The 26,041-nt window shown below is 47.7% G+C and overlaps 8 non-coding genes across 8 annotated transcripts; all 8 read left to right on the top strand.

The window, feature by feature from the left end:
- The first annotated feature begins 4,147 nt into the window (after positions 1-4,147).
- Positions 4,148-4,219, top strand: trnad-guc (transfer RNA aspartic acid (anticodon GUC)). The gene has a single exon. It is a non-coding gene; the product is annotated as a tRNA-Asp (tRNA).
- Positions 4,220-5,528: 1,309 nt separating this feature from the next.
- On the top strand, positions 5,529-5,600 carry trnad-guc (transfer RNA aspartic acid (anticodon GUC)). The gene has a single exon. It is a non-coding gene; the product is annotated as a tRNA-Asp (tRNA).
- Positions 5,601-6,909: 1,309 nt separating this feature from the next.
- Positions 6,910-6,981, top strand: trnad-guc (transfer RNA aspartic acid (anticodon GUC)). Its single transcript has one exon. It is a non-coding gene; the product is annotated as a tRNA-Asp (tRNA).
- Positions 6,982-8,279: 1,298 nt separating this feature from the next.
- On the top strand, positions 8,280-8,351 carry trnad-guc (transfer RNA aspartic acid (anticodon GUC)). The gene has a single exon. It is a non-coding gene; the product is annotated as a tRNA-Asp (tRNA).
- A 2,679-nt stretch (positions 8,352-11,030) lies between these two features.
- On the top strand, positions 11,031-11,102 carry trnad-guc (transfer RNA aspartic acid (anticodon GUC)). The gene has a single exon. It is a non-coding gene; the product is annotated as a tRNA-Asp (tRNA).
- Positions 11,103-17,718: 6,616 nt separating this feature from the next.
- Positions 17,719-17,790, top strand: trnad-guc (transfer RNA aspartic acid (anticodon GUC)). Its single transcript has one exon. It is a non-coding gene; the product is annotated as a tRNA-Asp (tRNA).
- Positions 17,791-23,319: 5,529 nt separating this feature from the next.
- Positions 23,320-23,391, top strand: trnad-guc (transfer RNA aspartic acid (anticodon GUC)). The gene has a single exon. It is a non-coding gene; the product is annotated as a tRNA-Asp (tRNA).
- A 701-nt stretch (positions 23,392-24,092) lies between these two features.
- On the top strand, positions 24,093-24,165 carry trnav-aac (transfer RNA valine (anticodon AAC)). The gene has a single exon. It is a non-coding gene; the product is annotated as a tRNA-Val (tRNA).
- The last annotated feature ends 1,876 nt before the right edge of the window (positions 24,166-26,041 follow it).

Here is a 26,041-nt window from a genome sequence, read left to right as displayed (position 1 = left end):
AAAACGAAAGAGCTGTCCTCGTTAGTATAGTGGACAGTATCTCTGCCTGTCACGCAGAAGACCGGGGTTCGATTCCCCGACGGGGGGACTTCTTGTTTAGTACGATGATAACTACATGATTAATTCAAGTAAACAATGGTCATTAAGAAAATAGACTCTAGAAGTTGCTTCTCAATGCTGCAGCTGGATCAGAGGAAACTCCGATTGAGGTAGGATTATATACACACAGAAAATTTCATTGAAGAAGTTCTGAAGACTTAAAATATTTCTGTCAAGTAAAAAGAGCAATTATTTAAGACAGCATACAGCATCACTCGGATCTGAAAGTCAACCTGCAGCAGAAGTTGTCTGAGATATCCAAACAAGGTTTTAGAGGGACAGAGCAGATGTCGTGTCTACAGCGGTGGTGCTAAAACTCTGGTTCTTTGGTCGCTCTCCTCTTCTTCCTCACTGCTGATCTGTTCCAGTCCTTGTTCTGGAGCTAGTGATGGTTTTTGTGCTTTCACCTACACTTTAAAATGTCCAATTTTCAGGAAGAAAATAAACTTATAAACTGCCTGACACAGGGTGATGGATGGTTTCTAAGCCCTGGAAGGGGCTGAAGAGGTGAAACAACCGTGAATGAGTGTCTTTGGGGTCCCAGAGACCCCGTTGGAGGTCCTCTAAAATTCTTGAGAACCGGGCCGAGGACCGGGACTTCCAGCCGACCGAGTCCGAGAAAGGCGCACACTTTTTCGTCGATCACCGGTCCTCGGCTGGAAGTCCCCACCCGAGCGATTTAGCGGTCTAAACTCGGGCCGAACAACGCCGTTCTACCCTCCAGAATATTCTAAACTCTCTCGTGGGGGTCGCGGACTCAAATTACGAACCGTGAGCGAGCGCCACCTGGCACCTTCAGAACAAAGATGGGAGTTTGGCGGACCGCGACCGGAGTAAATGACTAATTTCCGGGTCCGAAAAGGTTCTTCCAGAAAGTGGTTTAGAGCCCGTTTCAGAGCATTTGGAACACAATGAAATAGGTTTGTAGTAAAGTATAAAAAAATGTTATTGGCGATATCGGCCTGGAGCCACTTAGCCTTGTGGCTTCAGCACCAAAACACCACCTCAATCCTGGCTCACCCGGAGCCACCCAAAGACCCGTCTCACCGTCCGACCCCGGGGACCCGCTCTTAAGCACCCCCTCCGACCGGACACCGGAGTGAAAGAGCCAGCCTGCGGAGCTGGAGGACCAGGGTCCTGGTAGCCTAAACACCCAGACGCTACTGGTACCATGAACAGCACTCTGTCAGATACTCAGGCGCATTTTGCTTTTCACTCATGCTCTGGTTTCAGGACCTTCTGTTAGGACCTTCAGTCAGCTTCTTCAAAGAAAAATGAAAGAGCTGTCCTCGTTAGTATAGTGGACAGTATCTCTGCCTGTCACGCAGAAGACCGGGGTTCGATTCCCCGACGTGGAGACTTCTTGTTTAGTACGAAGATACCTACATGATTAATTCAAGTAAACAATGGTCATTAAGAAAATAGACTCTAGAAGTTGCTTCTCAATGCTGCAGCTGGATCAGAGGAAACTCCGATTGAGGTAGGATTATATACACACAGAAAATTTCATTGAAGAAGTTCTGAAGACTTAAAATATTTCTGTCAAGTAAAAAGAGCAATTATTTAGGACAGCATACAGCATCACTCGGATCTGAAAGTCAACCTGCAGCAGAAGTTGTCTGAGATATCCAAACAAGGTTTTAGAGGGACAGAGCAGATGTTGTGTCTACAGCGGTGGTGCTAAAACTCTGTTTCTTTGGTCGCTCTCCTCTTCTTCCTCACTGCTGATCTGTTCCAGTCCTTGTTCTGGAGCTAGTGATGGTTTTTGTGCTTTCACCTACACTTTAAAATGTCCAATTTTCAGGAAGAAAAGAAACTTATAAACTACCTGACACAGGGTTATGGATGGTTTCTAAGCCCTGGAAGGTGCTGAAGAGGTGAAACAACCGTGAATGAGCGTCTTTGGGGTCCCAGAGACCCCGTTGGAGGTCCTCTAAAATTCTTGAGAACCGGGCCGAGGACCGGGACTTCCAGCCGACCGAGTCCGAGAAAGGCGCACCGTTGTCGGACACTTTTTCGTCGATCACCGGTCCTCGGCTGGAAGTCCCCACCCGAGCGATTTAGCGGTCTAAACTCGGGCCGAACAACGCCGTTCTACCCTCCAGAATATTCTAAACTCTCTCGTGGGGGTCGCGAACTCAAATTACGAACCGTGAGCGAGCGCCACGTGGCACCTTCAGAACAAAGATGGGAGTTTGGCGGACCGCGACCGGAGTAAATGACTAATTTCCGGGTCCGAAAAGGTTCTTCCAGAAAGTGGTTTAGAGCCCGTTTCAGAGCATTTGGAACACAATGAAATAGGTTTGTAGTAAAGTATAAAAAAATGTTATTGGCGATATCGGCCTGGAGCCACTTAGCCTTGTGGCTTCAGCACCAAAACACCACCTCAATCCTGGCTCACCCGGAGCCACCCAAAGACCCGTCTCACCGTCCGACCCCGGGGACCCGCTCTTAAGCACCCCCTCCGACCGGACACCGGAGTGAAAGAGCCAGCCTGCGGAGCTGGAGTACCAGGGTCCTGGTACCCTAAACACCCAGACGCTACTGGTACCATGAACAGCACTCTGTCAGATACTCAGGCGCATTTTGCTTTTCACTCATGCTGTGGTTTCAGGACCTTCTGTTAGGACCTTCAGTCAGCTTCTTCAAAGAAAAATGAAAGAGCTGTCCTCGTTAGTGTAGTGGACAGTATCTCTGCCTGTCACGCAGAAGACCGGGGTTCGATTCTCCGACGTGGAGACTTCTTGTTTAGTACGAAGATACCTACATGATTAATTCAAGTAAACAATGGTCATTAAGAAAATAGACTCTAGAAGTTGCTTCTCAATGCTGCAGCTGGATCAGAGGAAACTCCGATTGAGGTAGGATTATATACACACAGAAAATTTCATTGAAGAAGTTCTGAAGACTTAAAATATTTCTGTCAAGTAAAAAGAGCAATTATTTAGGACAGCATACAGCATCACTCGGATCTGAAAGTCAACCTGCAGCAGAAGTTGTCTGAGATATCCAAACAAGGTTTTAGAGGGACAGAGCAGATGTTGTGTCTACAGCGGTGGTGCTAAAACTCTGGTTCTTTGGTCGCTCTCCTCTTCTTCCTCACTGCTGATCTGTTCCAGTCCTTGTTCTGGAGCTAGTGATGGTTTTTGTGCTTTCACCTACACTTTAAAATGTCCAATTTTCAGGAAGAAAAGAAACTTATAAACTACCTGACACAGGGTTATGGATGGTTTCTAAGCCCTGGAAGGTGCTGAAGAGGTGAAACAACCGTGAATGAGCGTCTTTGGGGTCCCAGAGACCCCGTTGGAGGTCCTCTAAAATTCTTGAGAACCGGGCCGAGGACCGGGACTTCCAGCCGACCGAGTCCGAGAAAGGCGCCCCGTTGTCGGACACTTTTTCGTCGATCACCAGTCCTCGGCTGGAAGTCTCCACCCGAGCGATTTAGCGGTCTAAACTCGGGCCGAACAACGCCGTTCTACCCTCCAGAATATTCTAAACTCTCTCGTGGGGGTCGCGGACTCAAATTACGAACCGTGAGCGAGCGCCACGTGGCACCTTCAGAACAAAGATGGGAGTTTGGCGGACCGCGACCGGAGTAAATGACTAATTTCCGGGTCCGAAAAGGTTCTTCCAGAAAGTGGTTTAGAGCCCGTTTCAGAGCATTTGGAACACAATGAAATAGGTTTGTAGTAAAGTATAAAAAAATGTTATTGGCGATATCGGCCTGGAGCCACTTAGCCTTGTGGCTTCAGCACCAAAACACCACCTCAATCCTGGCTCACCCGGAGCCACCCAAAGACCCGTCTCACCGTCCGACCCCGGGGACCCGCTCTTAAGCACCCCCTCCGACCGGACACTGGAGTGAAAGAGCCAGCCTGCGGAGCTGGAGGACCAGGGTCCTGGTACCCTAAACACCCAGACGCTACTGGTACCATGAACAGCACTCTGTCAGATACTCAGGCGCATTTTGCTTTTCACTCATGCTGTGGTTTCAGGACCTTCTGTTAGGACCTTCAGTCAGCTTCTTCAAAGAAAAACGAAAGAGCTGTCCTCGTTAGTATAGTGGACAGTATCTCTGCCTGTCACGCAGAAGACCGGGGTTCGATTCCCCGACGGGGAGACTTCTTGTTTAGTACGATGATAACTACATGATTAATTCAAGTAAACAATGGTCATTAAGAAAATAGACTCTAGAAGTTGCTTCTCAATGCTGCAGCTGGATCAGAGGAAACTCCGATTGAGGTAGGATTATATACACACAGAAAATTTCATTGAAGAAGTTCTGAAGACTTAAAATATTTCTGTCAAGTAAAAAGAGCAATTATTTAAGACAGCATACAGCATCACTCGGATCTGAAAGTCAACCTGCAGCAGAAGTTGTCTGAGATATCCAAACAAGGTTTTAGAGGGACAGAGCAGATGTTGTGTCTACAGCGGTGGTGCTAAAACTCTGGTTCTTTGGTCGCTCTCCTCTTCTTCCTCACTGCTGATCTGTTCCAGTCCTTGTTCTGGAGCTAGTGATGGTTTTTGTGCTTTCACCTACACTTTAAAATGTCCAATTTTCAGGAAGAAAAGAAACTTATAAACTGCCTCACACAGGGTGATGGATGGTTTCTAAGCCCTGGAAGGTGCTGAAGAGGTGAAACAACCGTGAATGAGCGTCTTTGGGGTCCCAGAGACCCCGTTGGAGGTCCTCTAAAATTCTTGAGAACCGGGCCGAGGACCGGGACTTCCAGCCGACCGAGTCCGAGAAAGGCGCACCGTTGTCGGACACTTTTTCGTCGATCACCGGTCCTCGGCTGGAAGTCCCCACCCGAGCGATTTAGCGGTCTAAACTCGGGCCGAACAACGCCCTTCTACCCTCCAGAATATTCTAAACTCTCTCGTGGGGGTCGCGGACTCAAATTACGAACCGTGAGCGAGCGCCACGTGGCACCTTCAGAACAAAGATGGGAGTTTGGCGGACCGCGGCCGGAGTAAATGACTAATTTCCGGATCCGAAAAGGTTCTTCCAGAAAGTGGTTTAGAGCCCGTTTCAGAGCATTTGGAACACAATGAAATAGGTTTGTAGTAAAGTATAAAAAAATGTTATTGGCGATATCGGCCTGGAGCCACTTAGCCTTGTGGCTTCAGCACCAAAACACCACCTCAATCCTGGCTCACCCGGAGCCACCCAAAGACCCGTCTCACCGTCCGACCCCGGGGACCCGCTCTTAAGCACCCCCTCCGACCGGACACCGGAGTGAAAGAGCCAGCCTGCGGAGCTGGAGGACCAGGGTCCTGGTACCCTAAACACCCAGACGCTACTGGTACCATGAACAGCACTCTGTCAGATACTCAGGCGCATTTTGCTTTTCACTCATGCTGTGGTTTCAGGACCTTCTGTTAGGACCTTCAGTCAGCTTCTTCAAAGAAAAACGAAAGAGCTGTCCTCGTTAGTATAGTGGACAGTATCTCTGCCTGTCACGCAGAAGACCGGGGTTCGATTCCCCGACGGGGAGACTTCTTGTTTAGTACGATGATAACTACATGATTAATTCAAGTAAACAATGGTCATTAAGAAAATAGACTCTAGAAGTTGCTTCTCAATGCTGCAGCTGGATCAGAGGAAACTCCGATTGAGGTAGGATTATATACACACAGAAAATTTCATTGAAGAAGTTCTGAAGACTTAAAATATTTCTGTCAAGTAAAAAGAGCAATTATTTAAGACAGCATACAGCATCACTCGGATCTGAAAGTCAACCTGCAGCAGAAGTTGTCTGAGATATCCAAACAAGGTTTTAGAGGGACAGAGCAGATGTTGTGTCTACAGCGGTGGTGCTAAAACTCTGGTTCTTTGGTCGCTCTCCTCTTCTTCCTCACTGCTGATCTGTTCCAGTCCTTGTTCTGGAGCTAGTGATGGTTTTTGTGCTTTCACCTACACTTTAAAATGTCCAATTTTCAGGAAGAAAAGAAACTTATAAACTGCCTCACACAGGGTGATGGATGGTTTCTAAGCCCTGGAAGGTGCTGAAGAGGTGAAACAACCGTGAATGAGCGTCTTTGGGGTCCCAGAGACCCCGTTGGAGGTCCTCTAAAATTCTTGAGAACCGGGCCGAGGACCGGGACTTCCAGCCGACCGAGTCCGAGAAAGGCGCACCGTTGTCGGACACTTTTTCGTCGATCACCGGTCCTCGGCTGGAAGTCCCCACCCGAGCGATTTAGCGGTCTAAACTCGGGCCGAACAACGCCCTTCTACCCTCCAGAATATTCTAAACTCTCTCGTGGGGGTCGCGGACTCAAATTACGAACCGTGAGCGAGCGCCACGTGGCACCTTCAGAACAAAGATGGGAGTTTGGCGGACCGCGACCGGAGTAAATGACTAATTTCCGGATCCGAAAAGGTTCTTCCAGAAAGTGGTTTAGAGCCCGTTTCAGAGCATTTGGAACACAATGAAATAGGTTTGTAGTAAAGTATAAAAAAATGTTATTGGCGATATCGGCCTGGAGCCACTTAGCCTTGTGGCTTCAGCACCAAAACACCACCTCAATCCTGGCTCACCCGGAGCCACCCAAAGACCCGTCTCACCGTCCGACCCCGGGGACCCGCTCTTAAGCACCCCCTCCGACCGGACACCGGAGTGAAAGAGCCAGCCTGCGGAGCTGGAGGACCAGGGTCCTGGTACCCTAAACACCCAGACGCTACTGGTACCATGAACAGCACTCTGTCAGATACTCAGGCGCATTTTGCTTTTCACTCATGCTGTGGTTTCAGGACCTTCTGTTAGGACCTTCAGTCAGCTTCTTCAAAGAAAAACGAAAGAGCTGTCCTCGTTAGTATAGTGGACAGTATCTCTGCCTGTCACGCAGAAGACCGGGGTTCGATTCCCCGACGGGGAGACTTCTTGTTTAGTACGATGATAACTACATGATTAATTCAAGTAAACAATGGTCATTAAGAAAATAGACTCTAGAAGTTGCTTCTCAATGCTGCAGCTGGATCAGAGGAAACTCCGATTGAGGTAGGATTATATACACACAGAAAATTTCATTGAAGAAGTTCTGAAGACTTAAAATATTTCTGTCAAGTAAAAAGAGCAATTATTTAAGACAGCATACAGCATCACTCGGATCTGAAAGTCAACCTGCAGCAGAAGTTGTCTGAGATATCCAAACAAGGTTTTAGAGGGACAGAGCAGATGTTGTGTCTACAGCGGTGGTGCTAAAACTCTGGTTCTTTGGTCGCTCTCCTCTTCTTCCTCACTGCTGATCTGTTCCAGTCCTTGTTCTGGAGCTAGTGATGGTTTTTGTGCTTTCACCTACACTTTAAAATGTCCAATTTTCAGGAAGAAAAGAAACTTATAAACTGCCTCACACAGGGTGATGGATGGTTTCTAAGCCCTGGAAGGTGCTGAAGAGGTGAAACAACCGTGAATGAGCGTCTTTGGGGTCCCAGAGACCCCGTTGGAGGTCCTCTAAAATTCTTGAGAACCGGGCCGAGGACCGGGACTTCCAGCCGACCGAGTCCGAGAAAGGCGCACACTTTTTCGTCGATCACCGGTCCTCGGCTGGAAGTCCCCACCCGAGCGATTTAGCGGTCTAAACTCGGGCCGAACAACGCCGTTCTACCCTCCAGAATATTCTAAACTCTCTCGTGGGGGTCGCGGACTCAAATTACGAACCGTGAGCGAGCGCCACGTGGCACCTTCAGAACAAAGATGGGAGTTTGGCGGACCGCGACCGGAGTAAATGACTAATTTCCGGATCCGAAAAGGTTCTTCCAGAAAGTGGTTTAGAGCCCGTTTCAGAGCATTTGGAACACAATGAAATAGGTTTGTAGTAAAGTATAAAAAAATGTTATTGGCGATATCGGCCTGGAGCCACTTAGCCTTGTGGCTTCAGCACCAAAACACCACCTCAATCCTGGCTCACCCGGAGCCACCCAAAGACCCGTCTCACCGTCCGACCCCGGGGACCCGCTCTTAAGCACCCCCTCCGACCGGACACCGGAGTGAAAGAGCCAGCCTGCGGAGCTGGAGGACCAGGGTCCTGGTACCCTAAACACCCAGACGCTACTGGTACCATGAACAGCACTCTGTCAGATACTCAGGCGCATTTTGCTTTTCACTCATGCTGTGGTTTCAGGACCTTCTGTTAGGACCTTCAGTCAGCTTCTTCAAAGAAAAACGAAAGAGCTGTCCTCGTTAGTATAGTGGACAGTATCTCTGCCTGTCACGCAGAAGACCGGGGTTCGATTCCCCGACGGGGAGACTTCTTGTTTAGTACGATGATAACTACATGATTAATTCAAGTAAACAATGGTCATTAAGAAAATAGACTCTAGAAGTTGCTTCTCAATGCTGCAGCTGGATCAGAGGAAACTCCGATTGAGGTAGGATTATATACACACAGAAAATTTCATTGAAGAAGTTCTGAAGACTTAAAATATTTCTGTCAAGTAAAAAGAGCAATTATTTAAGACAGCATACAGCATCACTCGGATCTGAAAGTCAACCTGCAGCAGAAGTTGTCTGAGATATCCAAACAAGGTTTTAGAGGGACAGAGCAGATGTTGTGTCTACAGCGGTGGTGCTAAAACTCTGGTTCTTTGGTCGCTCTCCTCTTCTTCCTCACTGCTGATCTGTTCCAGTCCTTGTTCTGGAGCTAGTGATGGTTTTTGTGCTTTCACCTACACTTTAAAATGTCCAATTTTCAGGAAGAAAAGAAACTTATAAACTGCCTCACACAGGGTGATGGATGGTTTCTAAGCCCTGGAAGGTGCTGAAGAGGTGAAACAACCGTGAATGAGCGTCTTTGGGGTCCCAGAGACCCCGTTGGAGGTCCTCTAAAATTCTTGAGAACCGGGCCGAGGACCGGGACTTCCAGCCGACCGAGTCCGAGAAAGGCGCACCGTTGTCGGACACTTTTTCGTCGATCACCGGTCCTCGGCTGGAAGTCCCCACCCGAGCGATTTAGCGGTCTAAACTCGGGCCGAACAACGCCGTTCTACCCTCCAGAATATTCTAAACTCTCTCGTGGGGGTCGCGGACTCAAATTACGAACCGTGAGCGAGCGCCACGTGGCACCTTCAGAACAAAGATGGGAGTTTGGCGGACCGCGACCGGAGTAAATGACTAATTTCCGGATCCGAAAAGGTTCTTCCAGAAAGTGGTTTAGAGCCCGTTTCAGAGCATTTGGAACACAATGAAATAGGTTTGTAGTAAAGTATAAAAAAATGTTATTGGCGATATCGGCCTGGAGCCACTTAGCCTTGTGGCTTCAGCACCAAAACACCACCTCAATCCTGGCTCACCCGGAGCCACCCAAAGACCCGTCTCACCGTCCGACCCCGGGGACCCGCTCTTAAGCACCCCCTCCGACCGGACACCGGAGTGAAAGAGCCAGCCTGCGGAGCTGGAGGACCAGGGTCCTGGTACCCTAAACACCCAGACGCTACTGGTACCATGAACAGCACTCTGTCAGATACTCAGGCGCATTTTGCTTTTCACTCATGCTGTGGTTTCAGGACCTTCTGTTAGGACCTTCAGTCAGCTTCTTCAAAGAAAAACGAAAGAGCTGTCCTCGTTAGTATAGTGGACAGTATCTCTGCCTGTCACGCAGAAGACCGGGTTTTGATTCCCCGACGGGGAGACTTCTTGTTTAGTACGATGATAACTACATGATTAATTCAAGTAAACAATGGTCATTAAGAAAATAGACTCTAGAAGTTGCTTCTCAATGCTGCAGCTGGATCAGAGGAAACTCCGATTGAGGTAGGATTATATACACACAGAAAATTTCATTGAAGAAGTTCTGAAGACTTAAAATATTTCTGTCAAGTAAAAAGAGCAATTATTTAAGACAGCATACAGCATCACTCGGATCTGAAAGTCAACCTGCAGCAGAAGTTGTCTGAGATATCCAAACAAGGTTTTAGAGGGACAGAGCAGATGTTGTGTCTACAGCGGTGGTGCTAAAACTCTGGTTCTTTGGTCGCTCTCCTCTTCTTCCTCACTGCTGATCTGTTCCAGTCCTTGTTCTGGAGCTAGTGATGGTTTTTGTGCTTTCACCTACACTTTAAAATGTCCAATTTTCAGGAAGAAAAGAAACTTATAAACTGCCTCACACAGGGTGATGGATGGTTTCTAAGCCCTGGAAGGTGCTGAAGAGGTGAAACAACCGTGAATGAGCGTCTTTGGGGTCCCAGAGACCCCGTTGGAGGTCCTCTAAAATTCTTGAGAACCGGGCCGAGGACCGGGACTTCCAGCCGACCGAGTCCGAGAAAGGCGCACACTTTTTCGTCGATCACCGGTCCTCGGCTGGAAGTCCCCACCCGAGCGATTTAGCGGTCTAAACTCGGGCCGAACAACGCCGTTCTACCCTCCAGAATATTCTAAACTCTCTCGTGGGGGTCGCGGACTCAAATTACGAACCGTGAGCGAGCGCCACGTGGCACCTTCAGAACAAAGATGGGAGTTTGGCGGACCGCGACCGGAGTAAATGACTAATTTCCGGATCCGAAAAGGTTCTTCCAGAAAGTGGTTTAGAGCCCGTTTCAGAGCATTTGGAACACAATGAAATAGGTTTGTAGTAAAGTATAAAAAAATGTTATTGGCGATATCGGCCTGGAGCCACTTAGCCTTGTGGCTTCAGCACCAAAACACCACCTCAATCCTGGCTCACCCGGAGCCACCCAAAGACCCGTCTCACCGTCCAACCCCGGGGACCCGCTCTTAAGCACCCCCTCCGACCGGACACCGGAGTGAAAGAGCCAGCCTGCGGAGCTGGAGGACCAGGGTCCTGGTACCCTAAACACCCAGACGCTACTGGTACCATGAACAGCACTCTGTCAGATACTCAGGCGCATTTTGCTTTTCACTCATGCTGTGGTTTCAGGACCTTCTGTTAGGACCTTCAGTCAGCTTCTTCAAAGAAAAACGAAAGAGCTGTCCTCGTTAGTATAGTGGACAGTATCTCTGCCTGTCACGCAGAAGACCGGGGTTCGATTCCCCGACGGGGAGACTTCTTGTTTAGTACGATGATAACTACATGATTAATTCAAGTAAACAATGGTCATTAAGAAAATAGACTCTAGAAGTTGCTTCTCAATGCTGCAGCTGGATCAGAGGAAACTCCGATTGAGGTAGGATTATATACACACAGAAAATTTCATTGAAGAAGTTCTGAAGACTTAAAATATTTCTGTCAAGTAAAAAGAGCAATTATTTAAGACAGCATACAGCATCACTCGGATCTGAAAGTCAACCTGCAGCAGAAGTTGTCTGAGATATCCAAACAAGGTTTTAGAGGGACAGAGCAGATGTTGTGTCTACAGCGGTGGTGCTAAAACTCTGGTTCTTTGGTCGCTCTCCTCTTCTTCCTCACTGCTGATCTGTTCCAGTCCTTGTTCTGGAGCTAGTGATGGTTTTTGTGCTTTCACCTACACTTTAAAATGTCCAATTTTCAGGAAGAAAAGAAACTTATAAACTGCCTCACACAGGGTGATGGATGGTTTCTAAGCCCTGGAAGGTGCTGAAGAGGTGAAACAACCGTGAATGAGCGTCTTTGGGGTCCCAGAGACCCCGTTGGAGGTCCTCTAAAATTCTTGAGAACCGGGCCGAGGACCGGGACTTCCAGCCGACCGAGTCCGAGAAAGGCGCACCGTTGTCGGACACTTTTTCGTCGATCACCGGTCCTCGGCTGGAAGTCCCCACCCGAGCGATTTAGCGGTCTAAACTCGGGCCGAACAACGCCGTTCTACCCTCCAGAATATTCTAAACTCTCTCGTGGGGGTCGCGGACTCAAATTACGAACCGTGAGCGAGCGCCACGTGGCACCTTCAGAACAAAGATGGGAGTTTGGCGGACCGCGACCGGAGTAAATGACTAATTTCCGGATCCGAAAAGGTTCTTCCAGAAAGTGGTTTAGAGCCCGTTTCAGAGCATTTGGAACACAATGAAATAGGTTTGTAGTAAAGTATAAAAAAATGTTATTGGCGATATCGGCCTGGAGCCACTTAGCCTTGTGGCTTCAGCACCAAAACACCACCTCAATCCTGGCTCACCCGGAGCCACCCAAAGACCCGTCTCACCGTCCGACCCCGGGGACCCGCTCTTAAGCACCCCCTCCGACCGGACACCGGAGTGAAAGAGCCAGCCTGCGGAGCTGGAGGACCAGGGTCCTGGTACCCTAAACACCCAGACGCTACTGGTACCATGAACAGCACTCTGTCAGATACTCAGGCGCATTTTGCTTTTCACTCATGCTGTGGTTTCAGGACCTTCTGTTAGGACCTTCAGTCAGCTTCTTCAAAGAAAAACGAAAGAGCTGTCCTCGTTAGTATAGTGGACAGTATCTCTGCCTGTCACGCAGAAGACCGGGTTTTGATTCCCCGACGGGGAGACTTCTTGTTTAGTACGATGATAACTACATGATTAATTCAAGTAAACAATGGTCATTAAGAAAATAGACTCTAGAAGTTGCTTCTCAATGCTGCAGCTGGATCAGAGGAAACTCCGATTGAGGTAGGATTATATACACACAGAAGATTTCATTGAAGAAGTTCTGAAGACTTAAAATATTTCTGTCAAGTAAAAAGAGCAATTATTTAAGACAGCATACAGCATCACTCGGATCTGAAAGTCAACCTGCAGCAGAAGTTGTCTGAGATATCCAAACAAGGTTTTAGAGGGACAGAGCAGATGTTGTGTCTACAGCGGTGGTGCTAAAACTCTGGTTCTTTGGTCGCTCTCCTCTTCTTCCTCACTGCTGATCTGTTCCAGTCCTTGTTCTGGAGCTAGTGATGGTTTTTGTGCTTTCACCTACACTTTAAAATGTCCAATTTTCAGGAAGAAAAGAAACTTATAAACTGCCTCACACAGGGTGATGGATGGTTTCTAAGCCCTGGAAGGTGCTGAAGAGGTGAAACAACCGTGAATGAGCGTCTTTGGGGTCCCAGAGACCCCGTTGGAGGTCCTCTAAAATTCTTGAGAACCGGGCCGAGGACCGGGACTTCCAGCCGACCGAGTCCGAGAAAGGCGCACACTTTTTCGTCGATCACCGGTCCTCGGCTGGAAGTCCCCACCCGAGCGATTTAGCGGTCTAAACTCGGGCCGAACAACGCCGTTCTACCCTCCAGAATATTCTAAACTCTCTCGTGGGGGTCGCGGACTCAAATTACGAACCGTGAGCGAGCGCCACGTGGCACCTTCAGAACAAAGATGGGAGTTTGGCGGACCGCGACCGGAGTAAATGACTAATTTCCGGATCCGAAAAGGTTCTTCCAGAAAGTGGTTTAGAGCCCGTTTCAGAGCATTTGGAACACAATGAAATAGGTTTGTAGTAAAGTATAAAAAAATGTTATTGGCGATATCGGCCTGGAGCCACTTAGCCTTGTGGCTTCAGCACCAAAACACCACCTCAATCCTGGCTCACCCGGAGCCACCCAAAGACCCGTCTCACCGTCCGACCCCGGGGACCCGCTCTTAAGCACCCCCTCCGACCGGACACCGGAGTGAAAGAGCCAGCCTGCGGAGCTGGAGGACCAGGGTCCTGGTACCCTAAACACCCAGACGCTACTGGTACCATGAACAGCACTCTGTCAGATACTCAGGCGCATTTTGCTTTTCACTCATGCTGTGGTTTCAGGACCTTCTGTTAGGACCTTCAGTCAGCTTCTTCAAAGAAAAACGAAAGAGCTGTCCTCGTTAGTATAGTGGACAGTATCTCTGCCTGTCACGCAGAAGACCGGGGTTTCGATTCCCCGACGGGGAGACTTCTTGTTTAGTACGATGATAACTACATGATTAATTCAAGTAAACAATGGTCATTAAGAAAATAGACTCTAGAAGTTGCTTCTCAATGCTGCAGCTGGATCAGAGGAAACTCCGATTGAGGTAGGATTATATACACACAGAAAATTTCATTGAAGAAGTTCTGAAGACTTAAAATATTTCTGTCAAGTAAAAAGAGCAATTATTTAAGACAGCATACAGCATCACTCGGATCTGAAAGTCAACCTGCAGCAGAAGTTGTCTGAGATATCCAAACAAGGTTTTAGAGGGACAGAGCAGATGTTGTGTCTACAGCGGTGGTGCTAAAACTCTGGTTCTTTGGTCGCTCTCCTCTTCTTCCTCACTGCTGATCTGTTCCAGTCCTTGTTCTGGAGCTAGTGATGGTTTTTGTGCTTTCACCTACACTTTAAAATGTCCAATTTTCAGGAAGAAAAGAAACTTATAAACTGCCTCACACAGGGTGATGGATGGTTTCTAAGCCCTGGAAGGTGCTGAAGAGGTGAAACAACCGTGAATGAGCGTCTTTGGGGTCCCAGAGACCCCGTTGGAGGTCCTCTAAAATTCTTGAGAACCGGGCCGAGGACCGGGACTTCCAGCCGACCGAGTCCGAGAAAGGCGCACCGTTGTCGGACACTTTTTCGTCGATCACCGGTCCTCGGCTGGAAGTCCCCACCCGAGCGATTTAGCGGTCTAAACTCGGGCCGAACAACGCCGTTCTACCCTCCAGAATATTCTAAACTCTCTCGTGGGGGTCGCGGACTCAAATTACGAACCGTGAGCGAGCGCCACGTGGCACCTTCAGAACAAAGATGGGAGTTTGGCGGACCGCGACCGGAGTAAATGACTAATTTCCGGATCCGAAAAGGTTCTTCCAGAAAGTGGTTTAGAGCCCGTTTCAGAGCATTTGGAACACAATGAAATAGGTTTGTAGTAAAGTATAAAAAAATGTTATTGGCGATATCGGCCTGGAGCCACTTAGCCTTGTGGCTTCAGCACCAAAACACCACCTCAATCCTGGCTCACCCGGAGCCACCCAAAGACCCGTCTCACCGTCCGACCCCGGGGACCCGCTCTTAAGCACCCCCTCCGACCGGACACCGGAGTGAAAGAGCCAGCCTGCGGAGCTGGAGGACCAGGGTCCTGGTACCCTAAACACCCAGACGCTACTGGTACCATGAACAGCACTCTGTCAGATACTCAGGCGCATTTTGCTTTTCACTCATGCTGTGGTTTCAGGACCTTCTGTTAGGACCTTCAGTCAGCTTCTTCAAAGAAAAACGAAAGAGCTGTCCTCGTTAGTATAGTGGACAGTATCTCTGCCTGTCACGCAGAAGACCGGGTTTTGATTCCCCGACGGGGAGACTTCTTGTTTAGTACGATGATAACTACATGATTAATTCAAGTAAACAATGGTCATTAAGAAAATAGACTCTAGAAGTTGCTTCTCAATGCTGCAGCTGGATCAGAGGAAACTCCGATTGAGGTAGGATTATATACACACAGAAAATTTCATTGAAGAAGTTCTGAAGACTTAAAATATTTCTGTCAAGTAAAAAGAGCAATTATTTAAGACAGCATACAGCATCACTCGGATCTGAAAGTCAACCTGCAGCAGAAGTTGTCTGAGATATCCAAACAAGGTTTTAGAGGGACAGAGCAGATGTTGTGTCTACAGCGGTGGTGCTAATGTCGCGGCTGACGGCGACTGAACTGTGATTTTAACTGTTTTTTATTGAAAACACTGTGGACAGTGAACTGTGTGCAGGAGAGCAATTCAACTGGGACTTGGCTGATAATTGCGCAGGGGTGGGTGTGTCTTCCCTTGTTGTGCTCTCTTCACAGGTGAAGCAAATCTTGCAATCAAGGCTCTCAGGTGGAGACAGGGGTGATAAAAAGGGGAAACAGATGCGGCGCGGGGGTTGAACGCACGGCAGAGAGACCGACAGCGCTGGAGGCTGAACGCAGAGGGAGATTCCTGCTTGCCTTCCTGGACGTTGAGAGGGACCCCCGCTTGATCACCTCATCTGTTGGGAACATCGCTCTCTATTTTCTCACATAGAGGAACGGTCTACCCTGGAGCTTGAACACGAGTGAGTGTAACTTCTTATAACTCAGTCCACTGATTGCACTCTTTTCCTGCCTTCCAGCCTGGTTTGACTCGCCGACGCTGTTCCTCTCCTGAGAGTCTGCCGGACCACGCCCCCTCACCTGCCGGACTGATCCCACGTCTGTTTTCCTGGTGCGGGACGCCAGAGCTCCCCCAGCGCACACAGTCAGGCGCGCAGAGACTGTAGGCCCTGGGCGGGCCAGTACAGACTGTTGGCTCATTGTATGGCCACGGGTTTTTACCACTGACTTTTATCATAGAGTTTTACTTATTGTCCTTTTTATTATATTGTCTCGGCTGAGCATTTTTAATTCCTATTCTTATTTGTTTTAGGGGCCACTGACTGACATCATTATCTGGGGGATACAGGATTTGATTGTAGGGAGGGGGGTTGAAGGGGTTTGGGGCCACTATAGATGTTTCACGAGACCTGCTTTTAATGGTGTTTGCATGTGTTTTGGAAACTTATTGTTTGGTTACCATTGGCTAATGCCGTGATCCTTATTTGATTCTGATATTGGTTTCTTGCAGTGGTGTATCTAGGTCTCAGTCTAATTCTGGTGGCCAAGCTATTTAATTTGAGCCCCCTCCTCCCGTTGTTGTTTTTAATATTATTAGTGGCAGATCTTAACCCCCAGATTTCTTTTACCCCAGTGAGCCGAAAATATATTACTTGTTGTTCACTATTGAATAAAGTGTCGTAACCTTCCACCTGCTTCTGTGGTCTATTGGGGATCGAAAAGAACCTACCGATCGTGACACTAAAACTCTGGTTCTTTGGTCGCTCTCCTCTTCTTCCTCACTGCTGATCTGTTCCAGTCCTTGTTCTGGAGCTAGTGATGGTTTTTGTGCTTTCACCTACACTTTAAAATGTCCAATTTTCAGGAAGAAAAGAAACTTATAAACTGCCTCACACAGGGTGATGGATGGTTTCTAAGCCCTGGAAGGTGCTGAAGAGGTGAAACAACCGTGAATGAGCGTCTTTGGGGTCCCAGAGACCCCGTTGGAGGTCCTCTAAAATTCTTGAGAACCGGGCCGAGGACCGGGACTTCCAGCCGACCGAGTCCGAGAAAGGCGCACACTTTTTCGTCGATCACCGGTCCTCGGCTGGAAGTCCCCACCCGAGCGATTTAGCGGTCTAAACTCGGGCCGAACAACGCCGTTCTACCCTCCAGAATATTCTAAACTCTCTCGTGGGGGTCGCGGACTCAAATTACGAACCGTGAGCGAGCGCCACGTGGCACCTTCAGAACAAAGATGGGAGTTTGGCGGGCCGCGACCGGAGTAAATGACTAATTTCCGGGTCCGAAAAGGTTCTTCCAGAAAGTGGTTTAGAGCCCGTTTCAGAGCATTTGGAACACAATGAAATAGGTTTGTAGTAAAGTATAAAAAAATGTTATTGGCGATATCGGCCTGGAGCCACTTAGCCTTGTGGCTTCAGCACCAAAACACCACCTCAATCCTGGCTCACCCGGAGCCACCCAAAGACCCGTCTCACCGTCCAACCCCGGGGACCCGCTCTTAAGCACCCCCTCCGACCGGACACCGGAGTGAAAGAGCCAGCCTGCGGAGCTGGAGGACCAGGGTCCTGGTACCCTAAACACCCAGACGCTACTGGTACCATGAACAGCACTCTGTCAGATACTCAGGCGCATTTTGCTTTTCACTCATGCTGTGGTTTCAGGACCTTCTGTTAGGACCTTCAGTCAGCTTCTTCAAAGAAAGACGAAAGAGCTGTCCTCGTTAGTATAGTGGACAGTATCTCTGCCTGTCACGCAGAAGACCGGGGTTCGATTCCCCGACGGGGAGACTTCTTGTTTAGTACGATGATACCTACATGATTAATTCAAGTAAACAATGGTCATTAAGAAAATAGACTCTAGAAGTTGCTTCTCAATGCTGCAGCTGGATCAGAGGAAACTCCGATTGAGGTAGGATTATATACACACAGAAAATTTCATTGAAGAAGTTCTGAAGACTTAAAATATTTCTGTCAAGTAAAAAGAGCAATTATTTAGGACAGCATACAGCATCACTCGGATCTGAAAGTCAACCTGCAGCAGAAGTTGTCTGAGATATCCAAACAAGGTTTTAGAGGGACAGAGCAGATGTTGTGTCTACAGCGGTGGTGCTAAAACTCTGGTTCTTTGGTCGCTCTCCTCTTCTTCCTCACTGCTGATCTGTTCCAGTCCTTGTTCTGGAGCTAGTGATGGTTTTTGTGCTTTCACCTACACTTTAAAATGTCCAATTTTCAGGAAGAAAATAAACTTATAAACTGCCTGACACAGGGTGATGGATGGTTTCTAAGCCCTGGAAGGTGCTGAAGAGGTGAAACAACCGTGAATGAGCGTCTTTGGGGTCCCAGAGACCCCGTTGGAGGTCCTCTAAAATTCTTGAGAACCGGGCCGAGGACCGGGACTTCCAGCCGACCGAGTCCGAGAAAGGCGCACCGTTGTCGGACACTTTTTCGTCGATCACCGGTCCTCGGCTGGAAGTCCCCACCCGAGCGATTTAGCGGTCTAAACTCGGGCCGAACAACGCCGTTCTACCCTCCAGAATATTCTAAACTCTCTCGTGGGGGTCGCGGACTCAAATTACGAACCGTGAGCGAGCGCCACGTGGCACCTTCAGAACAAAGATGGGAGTTTGGCGGACCGCGACCGGAGTAAATGACTAATTTCCGGGTCCGAAATGCATACCTGCCAACATTGGGCTGTGAAAAAGAGGGAGATTTTCTGGGGTAGCGGTTGGAATGCTCCACTCACAACATCCCGCCCTGATATAAAAAAAGACGACTTTAAATGAACTTTAAATGCATAGCTACAATGAAATGTGCTAAAATGTACCTCCCAAAATAACTCTAAAGCCTTCTTGGAGCCAAATTTCTTGAAATTTTTTGAGCATAATGCATTTAAATGCATCAATCTGGTGCACTTTGAAAAGCTAGAATAACAATTTAATAGGGGTAATCTGATCAGAATGTTTGGGGCTGATCACTGGGATGAGTGAAGTTTCTGCAGTTTTTTAGTGTGAGGTAGACGACGATGTACGTGTGAGAGAATCATCCTGGCAACACGCCTACTTCTATTTTACCATCTCATCTCATCATATGGCATCATTAGCTATAACAATTAAACACACAGCAGTGTATAAAAGCCTATATCATTATACTGTACTCAATTATGACTAGAAGGATATCAACTTTAGAAAATCTTATTTGTTGTTGCCCCAAAGACTTACATATGCTTTGCTTCACTGAACACAATGCAAGCCATATTCATTGTACAAAATGTACAGTATAACAAAGTCACAACGTATTCTTAAATTAAAACAACACACACACACACACACACACACACACACACACACACACACACACACACACCTACTATCACGGACTATTTTCATGTCAATATTATCAGCAACTTCGTTTGAGGTGATTAACAGACACGCTCACAGTAACGTTACTAGTAGTTGTGAGTTGTAGAGGACTGGGATGTTTATTACAATTTCGGGAGAGGCTGCTGCCTTAACTTACCTTGGAAACATATGCTCTGCGGAGCTTCTCTAAATTCAATTCAATTCAATTTTATTTATATAGCATCTAATACAACAGAGTTGTCTCTAGACGCTTTACAGAGACCCATACCCAGAACATGACCCCCGAGCAGTTATTACATAAACAATGGCAGGTAAAAACTCCCCTAGTGGGAGAAAAACCTTAAGCCAAACAGTGGCAAGGAAAAACTCCTCTTTAGGAGGGAAGAAACCTTGAGCAGGACCAGGCTCATCAGGGGGGACCCTCCTGCCGAGGGCCAGACTGGTGGGTCAGGGACGGCAACAGCACAGCAGGCAGGTGGAAGCAGCAACGGGATGACCGGGGGTGGGGACCGCAGGCCAGCACACAGCTCCCGAAGCTCCGGCCCAATCAGCAAGTCCCAGGTTGGGGTGCAGGGTCAGGAAAAGACTTGTGCTCCGTAATGCAAGCTACAAGCCACCCACGGCCACCTGCAGGACAAAAGAGAGAAAAGGGAGGAGAAGGGGGGGCCAGCAACGGGATGACCAGGGGTGGGGACCGCAGGCCAGCATGCAGCTCCCGAAGCTCCGGCCCAATCATCAAGTCCCAGGTTGGGGTGCAGGGTCGGGGAAAGGTTGAGAAGGGGCAGGGCCAGGGAGAGGAGTCTTGAGGGACGAACATTCTCCCCCGCCCAAAAGGGGCCGTTACCCTGCCCCCCTCACTCCCACACTGCAGGTTCCGGTGTCCGGCAAAGGATGCTGCAACATGGACAAAAGAGAGAAAAGGGAGGAGAAGGGGGGGCCAGCACAAGAAACCACAGGAGCGACTCTGACACACTAAAGTTAACACTACCTAGAGATTTACCAACACCAGCCAGAGGTTTACTAAACACTAACTATAGGCTTTACTAAACAGAAATGTTTTAAGTTTAGTTTTAAAGGTGGAGGTGGTGTCAGCCTCCTTAACCCAGATTGGAAGTTGGTTCCATAGTAGTGGCGCCTGATAGCAGAACGCCCGCCCTCCAAATCTACATTTAGATACTCTAGGAACTACGAGTAAACCTGCACTCTGAGAACGGAGAGCTCTGACAGGAACATAAGGCACTATCAGGTCTTGCAAATAATGCGGAGCTAAGCCGTTTTGGGCTTTATACGCAAGTAATAAAATTTTAAATTGGATTCTGAATTTTACGGGTAACCAATGGAGCGACGCTAACACTGGAGAGACGTGGTCTCTCCTGCTAATTCCTGTCAGTACTCGTGCTGCTGCATTTTGGATCAGCTGGAGCCTATTCAGCAAATTACTTGGACATCCTGCTAACAACACATTACAGTAATCTAGTCTAGAAGATACAAACGCATGAACTAGTTTTTCTGCATCACTCTGTGAGAGGATTTTCCTAATCTTTGCAATATTACGGAGATGGAAAAAGGCTATTTTACAAACCTGATTGACATATGGTTTAAACGACAAATCCTGATCGAAAATAACACCAAGATTTCTCACAGTTGCACTGGAAGCCATCGCAACACCATCTAATCCCTTCCTAAGATGCTCTGGACCAAGAATGATAACCTCTGTTTTATCTGAATTTAGAAGCAGGAAATTTCTGGACATCCAGTCCTTGATGTCCATAAGACATGCCTGAAGTTTAACTAACGGTTCTGTTTCATCCGGCTTCATAGACAAATAGAGCTGCGTATCATCAGCATAACAATGAAATTGTATGCCGTGATTCTGGATTATACTTCCCAACGGCTGCATGTATAAACTGAACAAGATTGGCCCTAGCACTGAACCCTGCGGAACACCATAACAGACCCTTGACTGTTCTGAAGAAACCTCATGTACATGAACAAACTGGAACCTGTCAGATAGGTATGATTTAAACCAACATAGAGCTGTCCCTTTAATCCCAACAACATGCTCTAACCTGTGCAGTAAAATGCCATGATCTATAGTGTCAAAAGCAGCACTGAGGTCCAGTAGAACCAGTATGGACACTAATCCCTTATCTGAGGCCATAAGGAGGTCATTCGTGACTCGAACAAGTGCTGTCTCTGTGCTATGATGCATTCTGAACCCTGACTGAAAGACTTCAAACAGATCATTTCTATACAAATAGTCACATAACTGGCTTGAAACTGCCTTTTCCAGAATTTTAGACACAAATGGAAGGTTGGAAATTGGTCTATAATTAGCTAAGGTGTCTGGGTCAAGAGAAGGTTTTTTAAGTAAAGGTTTAATTACTGCGACTTTGAAAACCTGTGGTACATATCCTAAACTTAGGGATAAGTTAATTTGGTCCAGTATTGTCGTACCAATAAGAGAAAAAATATGTTTGAATAGTCGAGTCGGGATGGGGTCTAACATACATGTGGTTGACTTAGCTCTATTAACGAGTGAAGTCAGCTCAGGGAGGTCTATAGGATCAAAACAGTCTAGAGACAAGTCAGAGCCTAGGGAAGTCGCTAAAGCTGAAGAAACACCTACAACCGGCTGGTTGATTTCTTCTCTAATTCTCGCGATTTTACTGTTGAAGAAGCCCATAAAGTCCTCACTACTGAGAGCTGCAGGAATGCACGGCTCAACAGAGTTGTGACTCTTTGTCAGCCTGGCTACAGTGCTGAACAGAAAACGTGGGTTACTTTTGTTATCCTCTATCAACGTTGAATAATAAGCTGTTCTGGCTTTGCGAATGGCTTTTTTATATACTATTAGAATATCTTTCCATTCACGATGAGAGTCTACAGACCTACAAGAGTACCACTTCCTTTCCATTTTACGCACGTTTTGTTTCAACATGCGGATATCTGAATTATACCAGGGAGTTAAGCTCCTGTGGCTAGAAACCCTCCTTTTCAAAGGAGCAACTTCATCTAAAGCTGAATGCAACAAATCAGCAGTGTTACTAGCAAGGAAATCAACATCTGCAGAGGTAGAACCCAGGTCACTGGCCTCGACTACATCACTATTTCGCACTGTCGTAAGATAAGCAATTCTCGGTTCTCTAACCGGCAAAACTTAATTCTCCGCTCCTCTGTTTGTTCTCACAGAGCATGCACAGCCTTCACCGCTGATTGGCTGTTCCCCGTGCCTGTCTCTGTGTGTAACCAATCAGACGGAGCTGTGGGCGGGACATGCTGGACACATGCAGTGACTGCAAGCAGAGAGACGCAGCTGCATCAGCCCCAAATTAACGCAGTTTTAAATTGTACAAACACAATATTGGTATCGTTGGAAAGGGAAAAATGTGCTCTTAATTTTGGGGGGGCTGATTTCACTTTAAAATCGGGAGATAAGCGGGAGAAATTACAAATCGGGAGCAGGGCGGGAGAAATGGTTGAAAATCGGGAGACTCCCGCATAAATCGGGAGTGTTGGCAGGTATGGAAATGGTTCTTCCAGAAAGTGGTTTAGAGCCCGTTTCAGAGCATTTGGAACACAATGAAATAGGTTTGTAGTAAAGTATAAAAAAATTTTATTGGCTATATCGGCCTGGAGCCACTTAGCCTTGTGGCTTCAGCACCAAAACACCACCTCAATCCTGGCTCACCCGGAGCCACCCAAAGACCCGGCTCACCGTCCGACCCCGGTGACCCGCTCTTAAGCACCCCCTCCGACCGGACACCGGAGTGAAAGAGCCAGCCTGCGGAGCTGGAGGACCAGGGTCCTGGTACCCTAAACACCCAGACGCTACTGGTACCATGAACAGCACTATGTCAGATGCCCAGGCGCATTTTGCTTTTCACTCATGCTGTGGGGTCAGGACCTTCTGTTAGGACCTTCAGTCAGCTTCTTCAGAGAAAAACGAAAGAGCTGTCCTCGTTAGTATAGTGGACAGTATCTCTGCCTGTCACGCAGAAGACCGGGGTTCGATTCCCCGACGGGGAGACTTCTTGTTTAGTATGATGATGCCTACATGATTAATTCAAGTAAACAATGGTCATTAAGAAAATAGACTCTAGAAGTTGCTTCTCAATGCTGCAGCTGGATCAGAGGAAACTCCGATTGAGGTAGGATTATCTACACACAGAAAATGCCATTGAAGAAGTTCTGAAGACTGAAAATATTTCTGTCAAGTAAAAAGATCAAGTATTTAGGACAGCATACAGCATCACTCGGATATGAAAGTCAACCTGCAGCAGAAGTTGTCTGAGATATCCAAACAAGGTTTTAGAGGGACAGAGCAGATGTTGTGTCTACAGAGGTGGTGCTAAAACTCTGGTTCTTTGGTCGCTCTCCTCTTCTTCCTCACTGCTGATCTGTTCCAGTCCTTGTTCTGGAGCTAGTGATGGTTGATCAGTGGTCCAGCACTGAGAGATGGATGAAAATGCAGGATGATAAGAATTCATTAAACTTTTTTCCAGGTAGGATCAGAATTGTATCTCCCATGGTCTGAGCTCACGTTATAGCACGTTACGTAGAGTGACTTGCCAGGTAACCACAATAACAGGAGAAGGGGATTGAATGGTATAATGGTTAACACTTTGGACTTTAACTTGACCTGCAGTATCCACCTTGCTGTCAAGAATTGTAGCAGATATGTTTTACAGGATTTTTTTCATTATGCCCGCCGTTTTCAAAGCATGTCAGTTTCCGTAGTGTAGTGGTTATCACGTTCGCCTAACACGCGAAAGGTCCCCTGTTCGAAACTGGGCGGAAACATGTTTGACTTTGCAATAACATTATTTGGAATTGGAAAAACACTGCAGTCCTGTTCTTGGTGCACAGGACAGGAAGGCCGACCATCTTTCTCGCATTGGGTCTCATGCAGAAATGAATTTTTCTAGCAGTTCACAACTGACCAAGAGCCCGTTATTGTGCTTTCACCTACACTTTAAAATGTCCAATTTTCAGGAAAAAAAGAAATGTATAAACTGCCTGACACAGACTGATGGCTGGTTTCTCAGCCTTGGAAGGTGCTGAAGAGGTTAAACAACCTTGGATGAGCGTCTTGGGAGTCCCAGAGACCCCGTTGGAGGTCCTCTAAAATTCATGAGAACCGGGCCGAGGACCGGGACTTCAAGCCGACCGAGTCCGAGAAAGGCGCACCGTTGTCGGACACTTTTTCGTTGATCACCGGTCCTCGGCTGGAAGTCCCGACCCGAGCGATTTAGCGGTCTAAACTCGGGCCGAACAACGCCGTTCTACCCTCCAGAATATTCTAAACTCTCTCGTGGGGGTCGCGGACTCATATTACGAACCGTGAGCTAGCGCCACGTGGCACCTTCAGAACAAAGATGGGAGTTTGGCGGACCGCGACCGGAGTAAATGACTAATTTCCGGGTCCGAAAAGGTTCTTCCAGAAAGTGGTTTAGAGCCCGTTTCAGAGCATTTGGAACACAATGAAATAGGTTTGTAGTAAAGTATAAAAAAATGTTATTGGCTATATCGGCCTGGAGCCACTTAGCCTTGTGGCTTCAGCACCAAAACACCACCTCAATCCTGGCTCACCCGGAGCCACCCAAAGACCCGGCTCACCGTCCGACCCCGGGGACCCGCTCTTAAGCACCCCCTCCGACCGGACACCGGAGTGAAAGAGCCAGCCTGCGGAGCTGGAGGACCAGGGTCCTGGTACCCTAAACACCCAGACGCTACTGGTACCATGAACAGCACTCTGTCAGATGCTCAGGCGTATTTTGCTTTTCACTCATGCTGTGGTTTCAGGACCTTGTGTTAGGACCTTCAGTCAGCTTCTTCAAAGAAAAAAGAAATAGCTGTCTTCGTTAGTATAGTGGACAGTATCTCTGCCTGTCTCGCAGAAGACCGGGGTTCGATTCCCAGACGGGGAGACTTCTTGTTTAATTACGTGAACATGATTAATTCAAGTAAACAATGGTCAATAAGAAAATACACTCTAGAAGTTGCTTCTCAATGCTGCAGCTGGATCAGAGGAAACTCCGATTGAGGCAGGATTATATACACACAGAAAATGTCATTGAAGAAGTTCTGAAGACTGAAAATATTTCTGTCAAGTAAAAAGAGCAAATATTTAGGATAGCATACAGCATCACTCGGATCTGAAAGTCAACCTGCAGCAGAAGTTGTCTGAGATATCCAAACAAGGTTTTAGAGGGACAGAGCAGATGTTGTTTCTACAGCGGTGGTGCTAAAACTCTGGTTCTTTGGTCGCTCTCCTCTTCTTCCTCACTGCTGATCTGTTCCAGTCCTTGTTCTGGAGCTAGTGATGGTTGATCAGTGGTCCAGCACTGAGAGATGGATGAAAATGCAGGATGATAAGAATTAATTAAACTTTTTTCCAGGTAGGATCAGAATTGTATCTCCCATGGTCTGAGCTCACGTTATAGCACGTTACGTAGAGTGACTTGCCAGGTAACCACAATAACAGGAGAAGGGGATTGAATGGTATAATGGTTAACACTCTGGACTTTAACTTGACCGGCAGTATCCATCTTGCTGTCAAGAATTGTAGCAGATATGTTTTACAGGATTTTTTTCATTATGCCCGCCGTTTTCAAAGCATGTCAGTTTCCGTAGTGTAGTGGTTATCACGTTCACCACACGCGAAAGGTCCCCTGTT

The sequence above is a fragment of the Cololabis saira genome, chromosome 13, assembly GCF_033807715.1.
Source record: "Cololabis saira isolate AMF1-May2022 chromosome 13, fColSai1.1, whole genome shotgun sequence".
In the NCBI taxonomy this organism is placed as follows: Eukaryota; Metazoa; Chordata; class Actinopteri; order Beloniformes; family Belonidae; genus Cololabis; species Cololabis saira.
Note: the sequence above shows the minus strand (reverse complement) of the source record. Positions and strands in the feature narration are given on the sequence as shown.